The following is a 10,797-nucleotide window of genomic DNA, read 5'->3' as shown; positions in this document are numbered from 1 at the left end:
TTTTAGTACAGCGCAGAGCCTGGATTGGGGATTGGAAGAAGGAGGGAGGCCAGTTAAGAAGCTGTTTGAGTGATAGGGAAAGCTTTGGGTATGAACCTAGGAGATGGAAGCCAAGGGGAAAGTGTTGAGAGCTGGTGGTTAAGAAAGGTAAATAAAATCTCAAAGATGACACTGGACTCACAAACAAGGAAGTGGCTAGTGACCTTTGCCAGGGCTGTTTCAGTAAGCAAAGATTCAGTGGCTTGAGAGGTGGATGGGAGGTGACAGGCATGGTGGTAACTTGTAATCTCAGCATTTGAGAGGTAGGCTGAGGAAGCTGATTGTTCCAAGGTCATCTATCGGCTACTTAATGAGTTCTAGGCTAGCCTGAGCTACCCGAGACTTATCTTAAAAGAAAAAAAAAAGAGATGGAATACTTTCAAGGCATTTGCCATTTATTGGCAACCTCTAGGTCTATAGGCTTTTGTTCAGGTGGGAGAGAGCGAGCAAAGAGATAAAAGGTAAAACTGTAGGGGAGAGAGGCCAGGTAAAAGAGTGTGGTCCCCCAAGTGGAAAAATCTCACTTTAAACGGTTGAGGAGTGACCAGGGAGATGGCCCGCCAGTAAAGTGTTTCCCGGCTGAGCATGAGGAACCAACTTGGATGCCCAGCACTCACGTAAAAACTGCACAGTGGGCCGGGCGGTGGTGGCGCACGCCTTTAATCCCAGCACTTGGGAGGCAGTGGCAGGCGGATCTCTGTGAGTTTGAAGCCAGCCTGGTCTACAGAGCGAGATCCAGGACAGCCACGGCTACACAGAGAAACCCTGTCTCGAAACAAACAAACAAAAAACCAAAAGAATAAAAAGGTGGAGAGAGAGAAAGACACTGAGTGTGGTGGGATCCAGATGTAGAACTCTCAGCTACTTCTCCAGCACCAGTCTGCCTGCATATCACCATGTTCCCTGCCATGCTGATAATGGACTAAACCTCTGAACTGTAAGCCAGCGCCAATTAAATGCTTTCCTTTATAAAAGTTGCCATGGTCATGGTCTCTGTACAGCAATAGAACACTGACTAAGACAGAAGTTGGTACCAGGGAACAGTATTGGTATTACTGTGACAGGCCTGACCATGCCCTTATGGGTAGAGTGTGGACTTTGAGACTTTGGATTAGGTAACCTGTTGAGGGAAAGCAGGGAACTGGGGCTTAGTGGGCCACACTAGTAGGAGTGTGGAAAACAATGGTGCTGAGAGCAATGGAGATCATGATGGCCCATATAAAGAGGTTTTAGAAGAGAAGATTATTAGTATGTGGTCTAGAGACCATTCTTGTGATATTTTGGCAAAGAATGTAACTGCTTTCTGCCTTTGTCCAAAAAATCTGCCTGAGGCTAATGCAGCAGGCTTTCTTTTAGGCCACAAACCAGCTCCCAAATAAAGACACAGAGACTTAATACTAGTTATGAGTGCTTTGCCTTAGCTTATGCTTCTCCCATTAGCTCTTATAACTTAATTTAACCTGTTTTTCTTCATCTGTGTTTTGCCTCAGGACTTTTACCTTTCTTTCATTCTGTATGTCCTACTTCATGTCTGGCTAGCCTTGGGTGTAGTTGGTTCTTTTACTCTTTACTCTTTGGGGGTCCATCATCCAGCTCCCAGATAAATCACACAGAGTCTTATTCTTACTTATAAATGCCCAACCTTAGCTTGGCTTGTTTCTTGCCAGCTTTTCTTTTTTTAAGGATTTATTTATTATGTATACAGCATGTATAACTGCTGACCAGAAGAGGGCACCAGATCTCATTACAGATGGTTGTGAGCCACCATGTGGTTGCTGGGAATTGAACTCAGGACCTCTGGAAGAGCAGTCAGTGCTCTTAACCTCTGAGCCATCTCTCCAGCCCCACTTTACTTAACTTAAATTATCACATCTATCTTTTGCCTCTGGGCTTTTACCTTTCTCTATTCCTGTTTACCTTTCTTTACTTCTTACTCCATGGCTGGCTGTGGAGCTGGGTGGCTGGCCCCCTGCATCCTTCTCTCCTCATTTCCTTGTTCCTTGATCTTTTTTTCTCTCTTTTTCTCCTTCTGTTCACTCTCTCTGTCAGCTAGCCCTGCTCATCCATCTACTGCCTAGCTATTAGCCATTCAGCTTCTTATTAGACCAATCAGTTGTGCCTTAGGCAGGCAGAGCCACACATCTTTACATAGTTAAACAAATGCAGCATAAACAAATGTGACACACCTTTACATAGTTAAAGCAGTATTCCACAACATAAACAAATGTAATTCTCTTTGCCTAGTTAAACAAATATTCTGCAACAGGCTAAACTGAAGAGTTTTGGATTAATGGCACTGGCAGAGGAGATTTCAAGGCAGCCTAGTATTGACTCTGTCATGTGGTTATTAGAGGTCACTCTTGTGTAGATCTATAATTAAAGAAGCAAGCCGAGCAAGGAAAATACAAAATGTACAATTTGAGGAGGAAATGAGCACCCAGGAAGTGTAATGGAGCTAAGTCCAATACTCAATGAGATAAAAAGATTAAGGAAAAACCTGATGCTCCGTGGAATAAAGGGAGTGGTGACCTCGGGGCAAGACCCCCACCCAGCTAAGCCTCCAACTTATGAAAAGGAATTTAAAAAATTAAAGGAATTTAAACAGTGAAGAAAACCATCAAAAGCAGAAAGCTGATGAAAATGTATTTGAACAAGGTGGCCAAGTTCCAGCCCCAGCAAGCAGTAGAACTTGTCAGCTTCAGCCACATGGTTATGGCTTTAGAGTCCAGGATACAAGATGGGGTTGTGGAATCTCCCTCCTCGACTAAGGAAAGCCGCCAAGGTCTGGCATGTGTCAGTGTAGTCCCTGCTTGGAGGCCCAGAAAGGCTGTTGTGTGAAGATGTGAAAGTGAAGCCTGGATTTTGCTGGAGACACCAGATGTTGGAGAAGTCATAGTCGTGGGATACCTGCTGAGGAAAGCTGCTAACAGAGTGTGAAAGCAACCCAAGAGAGAGAAGTGTGTGGCGGTCAACAAAGCTGCAAGGAGTTGGAGATCTGAAGAGCATTTTGACATCTTGAAAATGCAGAATTTGGAGTTTTCCCAGCTGGTTTTTGGTCTTGCTTTGGTCCAGTGTTTTCTTACTATGCTCCCTTTCCTCCCGTTTGGAATGGCAATGTATATTCTGTGCCACTGTATGTTGGGAGTATGAGATCTGCTTTTTTATTTTGATTTTATAGGGGTTACAGTTAAGAGATTTCCTTGCATTTTAGAAGAGACTTTGGACTTTTAAACATTGTTGAGACTGTTATAGACTATGGGGACTTCTGAAGTTGTACAGAATGCATATTTGCATTTTGATATGACTGTAAGCCTGTGGGGGCCAGGGAGTGAAATGTGGTGGTTTGAGTGACAATGCCCCCACAGGCTCATAGAGTTAAATGCTTGGTCACCAGAGAGTGACACTATTTGAAAAGATTAGAAGATGTGGCCGTGTTGGAGGAAGTGTGTCACTGGGGGTGGGCTTTGAGATTTCAGAAGCCCATGAAAAACTGGTGGTTTGAAAGAAAATGGACCCCAAAGGGAATGGCACTATTAGGAGGTGTGGTCTTGTTGGAGGAAGTGTGTCACTATGGAGGTGGGTTTTGAGGGCTCATATGTGTTCAAGCCTCACCCAATATCTCAGACTACTTCCTGTTGTCTGTGAATCAAGATGTAGAACTCTCAGCTCCTTCTCCAGCACCATGTCTTCCTGCATGCTGCCTTGCTTCCCGCCATGATGATAATGGACTAAACCTCTGAAACTATAAGCAAGCCCCAGTTAAATGCTTTTCTTTATAATAGTTGCCATGGCCATGGTGTCTCTTCACAGCACTAGAACACTGACTAAGACACCCAGCATTGACCTCTGACTTCCATATGAATGCACACTTGTGTGTGTGTGCATACACACACACACACACACACACACACACACACACACACACACACAAAGGAACATTTGAAATGTGACAGAAAGGAAGAATGCATGTTGAGATTAAGGCATTGGTAGGTGTGGTAATGAGAAACTTAGGGAATTCTTGTTTAATGGTGTATTAGTCAGTGTTTTTAGAGGAACAGAACACAGAATGAATATATATGGGGTTTATTAGAGTGGCTTACAGACTGTGGTCTAGCTATTCCAACAATGGCTGTCTCCCAATAGAAAGTCCGAGAGTCCAGTGCTTGTTCAGTCCACAGGGCTGAATGTCTCAGGTGGTCTTCAGTAAATGCTGGAATCATAAAGAAGTAGGTGCTGATATCAATGAGTCACGAGTGAGGACAACCAGACAAAGAGCAGGTGCTTCATTCTTCCATGTCCTTTATATAGGCTTCCACCAGAAATGTGGTGCAGATTTAAATTGGATCTTCCCACCTCAAGAGATCCGGATTTAGGGTGGGTCTTCCCACTTCAAACAGCCCAATCAAGGAAAATTCCTCGGGCTGGAGAGATGGCTCAGAGGTTAAGAACACTGGCTGCTCTTCCAATTCCCAGCAACCACATGGTGGCTCACAACCATCTGTAATGAGATCTGGTGCCCTCTTCTGGCTTGCAGGCATACATGCAAGCAGAAGAGTGTACACATAATAAATCTTTAAAAAAAAAAAAAAGAAAGAAAGAAAGAAAGAAAGAAAGAAAGAAAGAAAGAAAGAAAGAAAGAAAAGTCCCTCAAAGGTGTACCCAGCTGATAGGGTTATAGTTAATTCCAGATGACAACCAGTAGTAGCCATCACAAGTGGCACATTCTCTCTGAGACATAGGGACCTGTTAGCCAGTGAGAGTCAGGATTAGAGATCCTGTTTGAGGTTGGAAAGAATAGATAGCAACAGTGAAGGAGAAGATATCTAAGGAAGTCTAGAGACTTCTGCTGTCATGTGCCTGTTGTGGTCTGAGAGCAGTAGCCGTAGCACCAGTCTGAATGGCAGTACATTATTCCCCCCCCCCAACAATATTCGGCTACATAATGGCAGGTGCGGGGAGGCTAGGGGAATCGCTGAGTTTATCAGGTAAATGCAGTGAGAAGACAAAGGGAAGGAACTTGAGGATTCTGGCAAAGGAATGATTGAAGAGATCAAGACCTAAGACCTAACGTGGATACGAGAGAGAGAAAGTGGCATGAAACCTTAGACTCACAAATATAGGATAGATAGGATATCTTCTTTAATTTTGCCAAATACAAATAGACTAGATATTATAAATAGACTAGATATTGTAACTGTAATTCTTGCTTGATAATTGTTTTGTTACATGTAATTTTACTATGTGAAAGTTAAAACCTTCCTTTTGGAAAAAAAAAAGGGGGGGGAAGTGCTGTGGGATGTTCTGTATGTTAAGTGTGTTGCTCTGATTGGTTAATAAATAAAACACTGATTGGCCAGTAGCCAGGCAGGAAGTATAGGTGGGACAAGGAGAGAGGAGAATTCTGGGAAGTGGAAGGCTGAGGGAGACACTGCCAGCCTCCCAATGAAGTGAAGGAAAAGAACCCACATCTTGGAAATAGATAAATAAAATAGTGATGTGGTTTAAGTAGTTCTGGGTGAAGACAAGGTCTCAGGTGTGGCCAACATGGAGCCCAGGAGACAGTCAGGATGCTGACATTGGATCCCTCCAGGCAAGTGGCGGACCTTGAGCGGGCATGGGTGGGGAGAGCGTGCCTGTGAGTGAAATATTAATCCTTTATTCTGTTTGTTCCTTTGTTTGCCACCACACCCAGCCTAATCATTTTCTTAAATTACATTCTAGCCAAATACTGTGGTACACACCTTTGAATCCCAGCACTCCAGAGATGGAGACAGATGGATCTCTATAAGTTCAAGACCAGCTTAGTCTACATAGTGAGCCCCAGGTCAGCTAAGTCTATATAGAGAGACCCTTTCTCAAAATACCAACAAAATAAAATAAATTACTCTTTATTTATGTGCGTGTGCCACAGCACACGTGTGGAATTCAGAAGATAGCTTGCAGGATTCACTTCTTTCCTTCCACTTTGTGGGTCCTGGGGATTGAACCCAGGTCACTAGGCTTATCAGCAAGCCCTTTTACCCACTGAGCCCTCTCATGGCCCCTTAGATATTTATCTTTGATGAATAAAACAGGTCTTTTTGGTGTCAGCATGGGGGACAAAGGTACATACACATGAATGGCCTGATCCTTAACGTCTCGGGGGCTTTTAAATGAGGATATAGATCTCATCCATTTCTCTGTCATTGGGCGATCTCTGTGTCTTTCTTAGGGTCCTCTTTATTAGGTAGCCTCCCTGGAGTTATGAGTAGCAGTCTAGTCACCCTTTGTTTTACATCTAGTATCCACCTATGAGTGAGTACATATGTTTGGAACCTGGGGCCTACCTATGCTGAGACACTTTGCTCAGCCTGGGTGAAGGGAGAAGGGGACTGGACCTGCCTCAACTGAATCTACCAGGTTGAGCTGAATCCCCAGGGGACTCCTTGCCCTGGAGGAGATGGGAATGGGGGGATGGGTTGGGGGAGGGGGGGCAGTGGGAGGAGGGAGGACGGGAATCCGTGGCTGATATGTAAAATTAAATTATAAAATAAAAAATTAATAATAAATAAATGAGGATATAGGATAAGAAACTTGGATGGGCTTTGCTGAGGAGACACCAGTTCCCCCTCTCAGTCCTTGGGATGTGAGAGTATAAGAGGCCACCACCAATGAAGGCTTTGCAGAGCCCAGGACACAGCTTTGGAGCTGGGCAAAGTGGCTGTGAGGAAGCTGAGGGTGGAGGAAGAATTGTCAAGGCAGAGTGAGGGGGCCAGGAAGAGGAAGAAAGACAGGGAATGAAGGAGATGAAACATGGAGCCCTGGGAGGAGTGAGGAGAGTGGAGGAGAGTGTGGCTGTGGAGACTTAGGAGGGGTGAGGAGTGTGGGGGAGAGTGTGGCTGTGGAGCCTTGGGAGGGGTGAGGAGTGTGGGGGAGAGTGTGGCTGTGGAGCCTTAGGAGGGGTGAGGGGGGTGGGGGAGAGTGTGGCTGTGGAGCCTTGGGAGGGGTGAGGAGTGTGGGGGAGAGTGTGGCTGTGGAGCCTTAGGAGGGGTGAGGGGGGTGGGGGAGAGTGTGGCTGTGGAGCCTTGGGAGGGGTGAGGAGTGTGGGGGAGAGTGTGGCTGTGGAGACTTAGGAGGGGTGAGGGGGGTGGGGGAGAGTGTGGCTGTGGAGCCCTGGGAGGGGTGAGGAGAGTGGGGGAGAGTGTGGCGAGATCTAAGTTGTTTTGTAGAGCTGGAGAGTAGGTCTGGGGAATAGAATTAAGGGCAGAGTGAGTCTGGGTAGAAGAAAAGTGGGGCTTGTGAGTGAACAATGAGGTTATATAAGGAGATATAGGAAAATAAGTAAAGGCATGGGATCAAACATTCTAAATTGGGGCTGGAGAGATGGCTCAGTGGTTAAGAGCACTGGCTGCTCTTCCAGAGGACCTGGGTTCAATTCCCAGAACCCACATGACAGCTCACAATGGTCTATAACTCCAGTTTCAGGGGACCCATGGCAAAACACCAAAGAACATAAAATAAAAATAAATACATTTTTTTTAAAAGCTCCAAATTGAGCCTGGCGGTAGTGCACACACCTTTAATCCCAGCACTTGGGAGGCAGAGGCAGGTGGATCTTTGTGAGTTCGAGGCCAGCCTGGTCTACAAAGCGAGTTCTAGGAAAGGTACAAAGCTACACAGAGAAACCCTGTCTCGAAAAACAAAAAAGCAAAAAAACAAAACAAAACAAACCTCCAAATCATGTGTTGACTGTGCAAGTAGGTTTGAACACCAGAGTTCAGATCCCCAGAACCCACATAAGTTGGGCAGAAATGGCAAGCACTTGGGAGGCAGAGACAGGGAATCCCTGGGACAACCTGGCCAGGTATACTACCCAGAATTGGCAAGCTCTCTGTTCATCAAGAAACCATGTTTCTGTGTGATATTTTGTTTGTGTTTTGACAAATAAAGCTTGTTTGGAGTCAGAGGGTGGAGCTAGCCACTAGTTAACCATAGAGGTTTGGACGACTGTAGAGAGAGGGACAGGAAGTGGTAAGGCGGGGCTGAGACAGGATCTCAGCCTTTTTGGTTGGAGGAACAGAAAAGGTAAGAAGTCATTGGTGGCTGCTCCCTGCTTCTCTGATCTTTCAGGTTTTTACCCCATATCTGACTCCTGGTTTTTATTGATAAAATTAATTAAATTTATGCATCATCTGGTGCCCCATGTTGGGCACCATATATAAACAGACATTTCTCTCCTGCCTGCCTATTCCCAAATACCCAGCAGCCACTTCCCAAATTACTACACAAAAGCTTATATTACTTATAAATGCTCGGCCAATAGCTCAGGTTTATTACTAACTAGCTCTCACATTTAAATTAGTCCATTTCTATTCATCTATGTTTTGCCACATGGCTCGTGGCTTTACCTGTCCTCTCGCACGTCTTGTTCCTCCAGCTGGTGACTGGCATCTCTCCTGACTCCACCTTCCTTCTTCCCATCATTCTCAGTTTGGCTTTCTTTCCTAACTTCCTGCCCAGCTACCAGCCTGTCAGCTTTTTATTAACCAATGAGGGTAATACATATTCATAGTGTAGAAAAGGCTTGTTGCACAGAAGTTTCAATAAATAAAGTGGAGAGCAATAAAAGACACTCAGTTTCAGCACATGCACCTATCCACATACATACAAACATGCATACACACACCACAAATACACATATGCAAAGAAAATCCATGGTCTTCCTCCCCCATATAGGGAGTCTGAGGCAAGCCTGGGCTATATGAGGCTCTGTCTTTAAAAAGAGAGAAAAGTGCTTTAAAAAGAACTGACATTGTGTATAGAAAGTAACAGTAAGTGCTGGGTATGGTGGCACACGTCTTTAATCCCAGCACAGAGGCAGGAACACAGGGATTTCTATAAATTCCAGGCCAGCCTCATCTACATAGTGAATTCTAGTATAGTCAGGGCTATGAAAAGAGACACTGTTTTCAAACAAACAAACAAATAACAGTAAGATGAATATGTTGGACTAGTAGCAAAATGTTTTGTAACAAAATGTCTGAGAAAAGCAACTTAAATAGAGGTTTACTGTGGTTCATGCTTGAGAGGTTCCAGTGTTTGGTTGGCCTCTCAGCTCCCCCGCTGGTGGCAAGCAGAATGTTAGGATGAGGAGACTGTGACGGTGGGAGAGAGAAGCCACAGCCTGGGGTCCCAGCATCCCCTTTGACAGTGGGCACCGATGATTGGCCTCTTCCCAACAGATCCATCTCCCAAAGGGTTCCACCATCTCCCCGGGTTCTCATGCCTGCTCGCCAGGCCTCTAAGCTCCAGCACCTTTTCATTTGTGTTCTGTTCTTTGTTTTAAAGTGAATTTATTATTGAAGAAATAAAAATGTTTATACACGTAATAACTGTTGCTGGAGATCTTCTCTCCAGGTCCCATCAAGCCCCACAGTCCCACAACCCACGTATAAAATAATCACTCAGACGCTTATATTACTTATAAACTGTATTGGCCGTGGCAGACTTCTTGTTATCTACTTCTTCTATCTTGAATTAACCCATTTCTATTAATCTATAAGTTGCCACGTGGCTCATGGCTTACCGGTACCTTACATCTTGCTTGTCATGGCAGTGGCTGGCAGGTCTCTCTCCCTCAGTCTTCCACTTCCCAGCCTTCTCCTCTCTCTTTGTCCCGCCTATACTTACTGCCTGGCCACTGGCCAATCAGTGTTTTATTTATATAGGGCGATATCCACAGCAAATAACAGCCCAGAATGTGGTACTTATAAAATCTGTACACAGACCCGGCATGGTGGTGCACACTTTTTTTTTTTTTGTTTGTTTGTTTTTCGTTTTTCGAGACAGGGTTTCTCTGTGTAGCTTTGCGCCTTTCCTGGAACTCGCTTTGTAGACCAGGCTGGCCTCGAACTCACAAAGATCCGCCTGCCTCTGCCTCCCGAGTGCTGGGATTAAAGGCGTGCGCCACCACCGCCCGGCCGGTGGTGCACACTTTTAATCCCAGCCTTGGGAGGCAGAGGCAGATAGCTCTGGGATTTCAAGACCAGCCTGGTCTACATAGTGAGTTCTAGGATAGCCAGAGCTACATAGACCCTGTCTCAAAATAATTAATAAATAAATAATAAGTAAAATCTACATAACCTATTCTAACATCTTAGGCCTTCACTCCCACACTACTTACAGTGTCACACAAAACAACCTCGGAGTCTATAGGCTCCATTAGGAAGTGCCCTACACAAGTGTGTCTTTTTTTAAATCTTTTATATTTTTTTATGGCTATGGTATCAAGCCCAGGGCTTCACATGTACTAAAGCAGATTCTACACCGTTGAACTACATTTTCAGCCTTTTAGGTACTTATTTTATGTATGTAATTGTTGTGCCCACATGCATGTACATGTATCGCCTGCAGAGGTCAGAAGAGTTCATCTGTCTCCTGGAACTGGAGTTATGTGTGGTTTCAAGCCACCACGTAGATGCTGGAAACTGAACCCAGATCCTCTGAAACGTGCTTTTAGCTACAGAACCATCTCTCCAGCCCTTGGCATGTTTTCAGTGTTCAGATATGCAATGACTAATGTGTTACGTTACCTACAGCTAGTGTGGTAGCATGCTGATAGATTTGTAGCCTAGTAGCATCAGGCCATATCATATTGTTTAGATATATGAGTTCATGTAATTACATTCTGTGATGTACACACAAGGATGTATTTCTAAACACGTTTCTCAAAGTATATTTCCATCTTTGAGTGACACCCAATGTCTTAGTTAGGGTGAC

General features: G+C 44.8%; 1 protein-coding gene across 1 annotated transcript in view; it reads left to right on the top strand.

Moving 5' to 3' along the window:
- Positions 1-10,797, top strand: part of Armh1 (armadillo like helical domain containing 1) — a 47,555-nt gene that overhangs the window by 1,430 nt on the left and 35,328 nt on the right. The window lies entirely within an intron of this gene.

The sequence above is a fragment of the Peromyscus eremicus genome, chromosome 2, assembly GCF_949786415.1.
Source record: "Peromyscus eremicus chromosome 2, PerEre_H2_v1, whole genome shotgun sequence".
NCBI lineage: Eukaryota > Metazoa > Chordata > Mammalia > Rodentia > Cricetidae > Peromyscus > Peromyscus eremicus.
The sequence above is the reverse complement of the archived record's forward strand: the minus strand, read 5'-3'. Positions and strand labels throughout refer to the sequence as shown.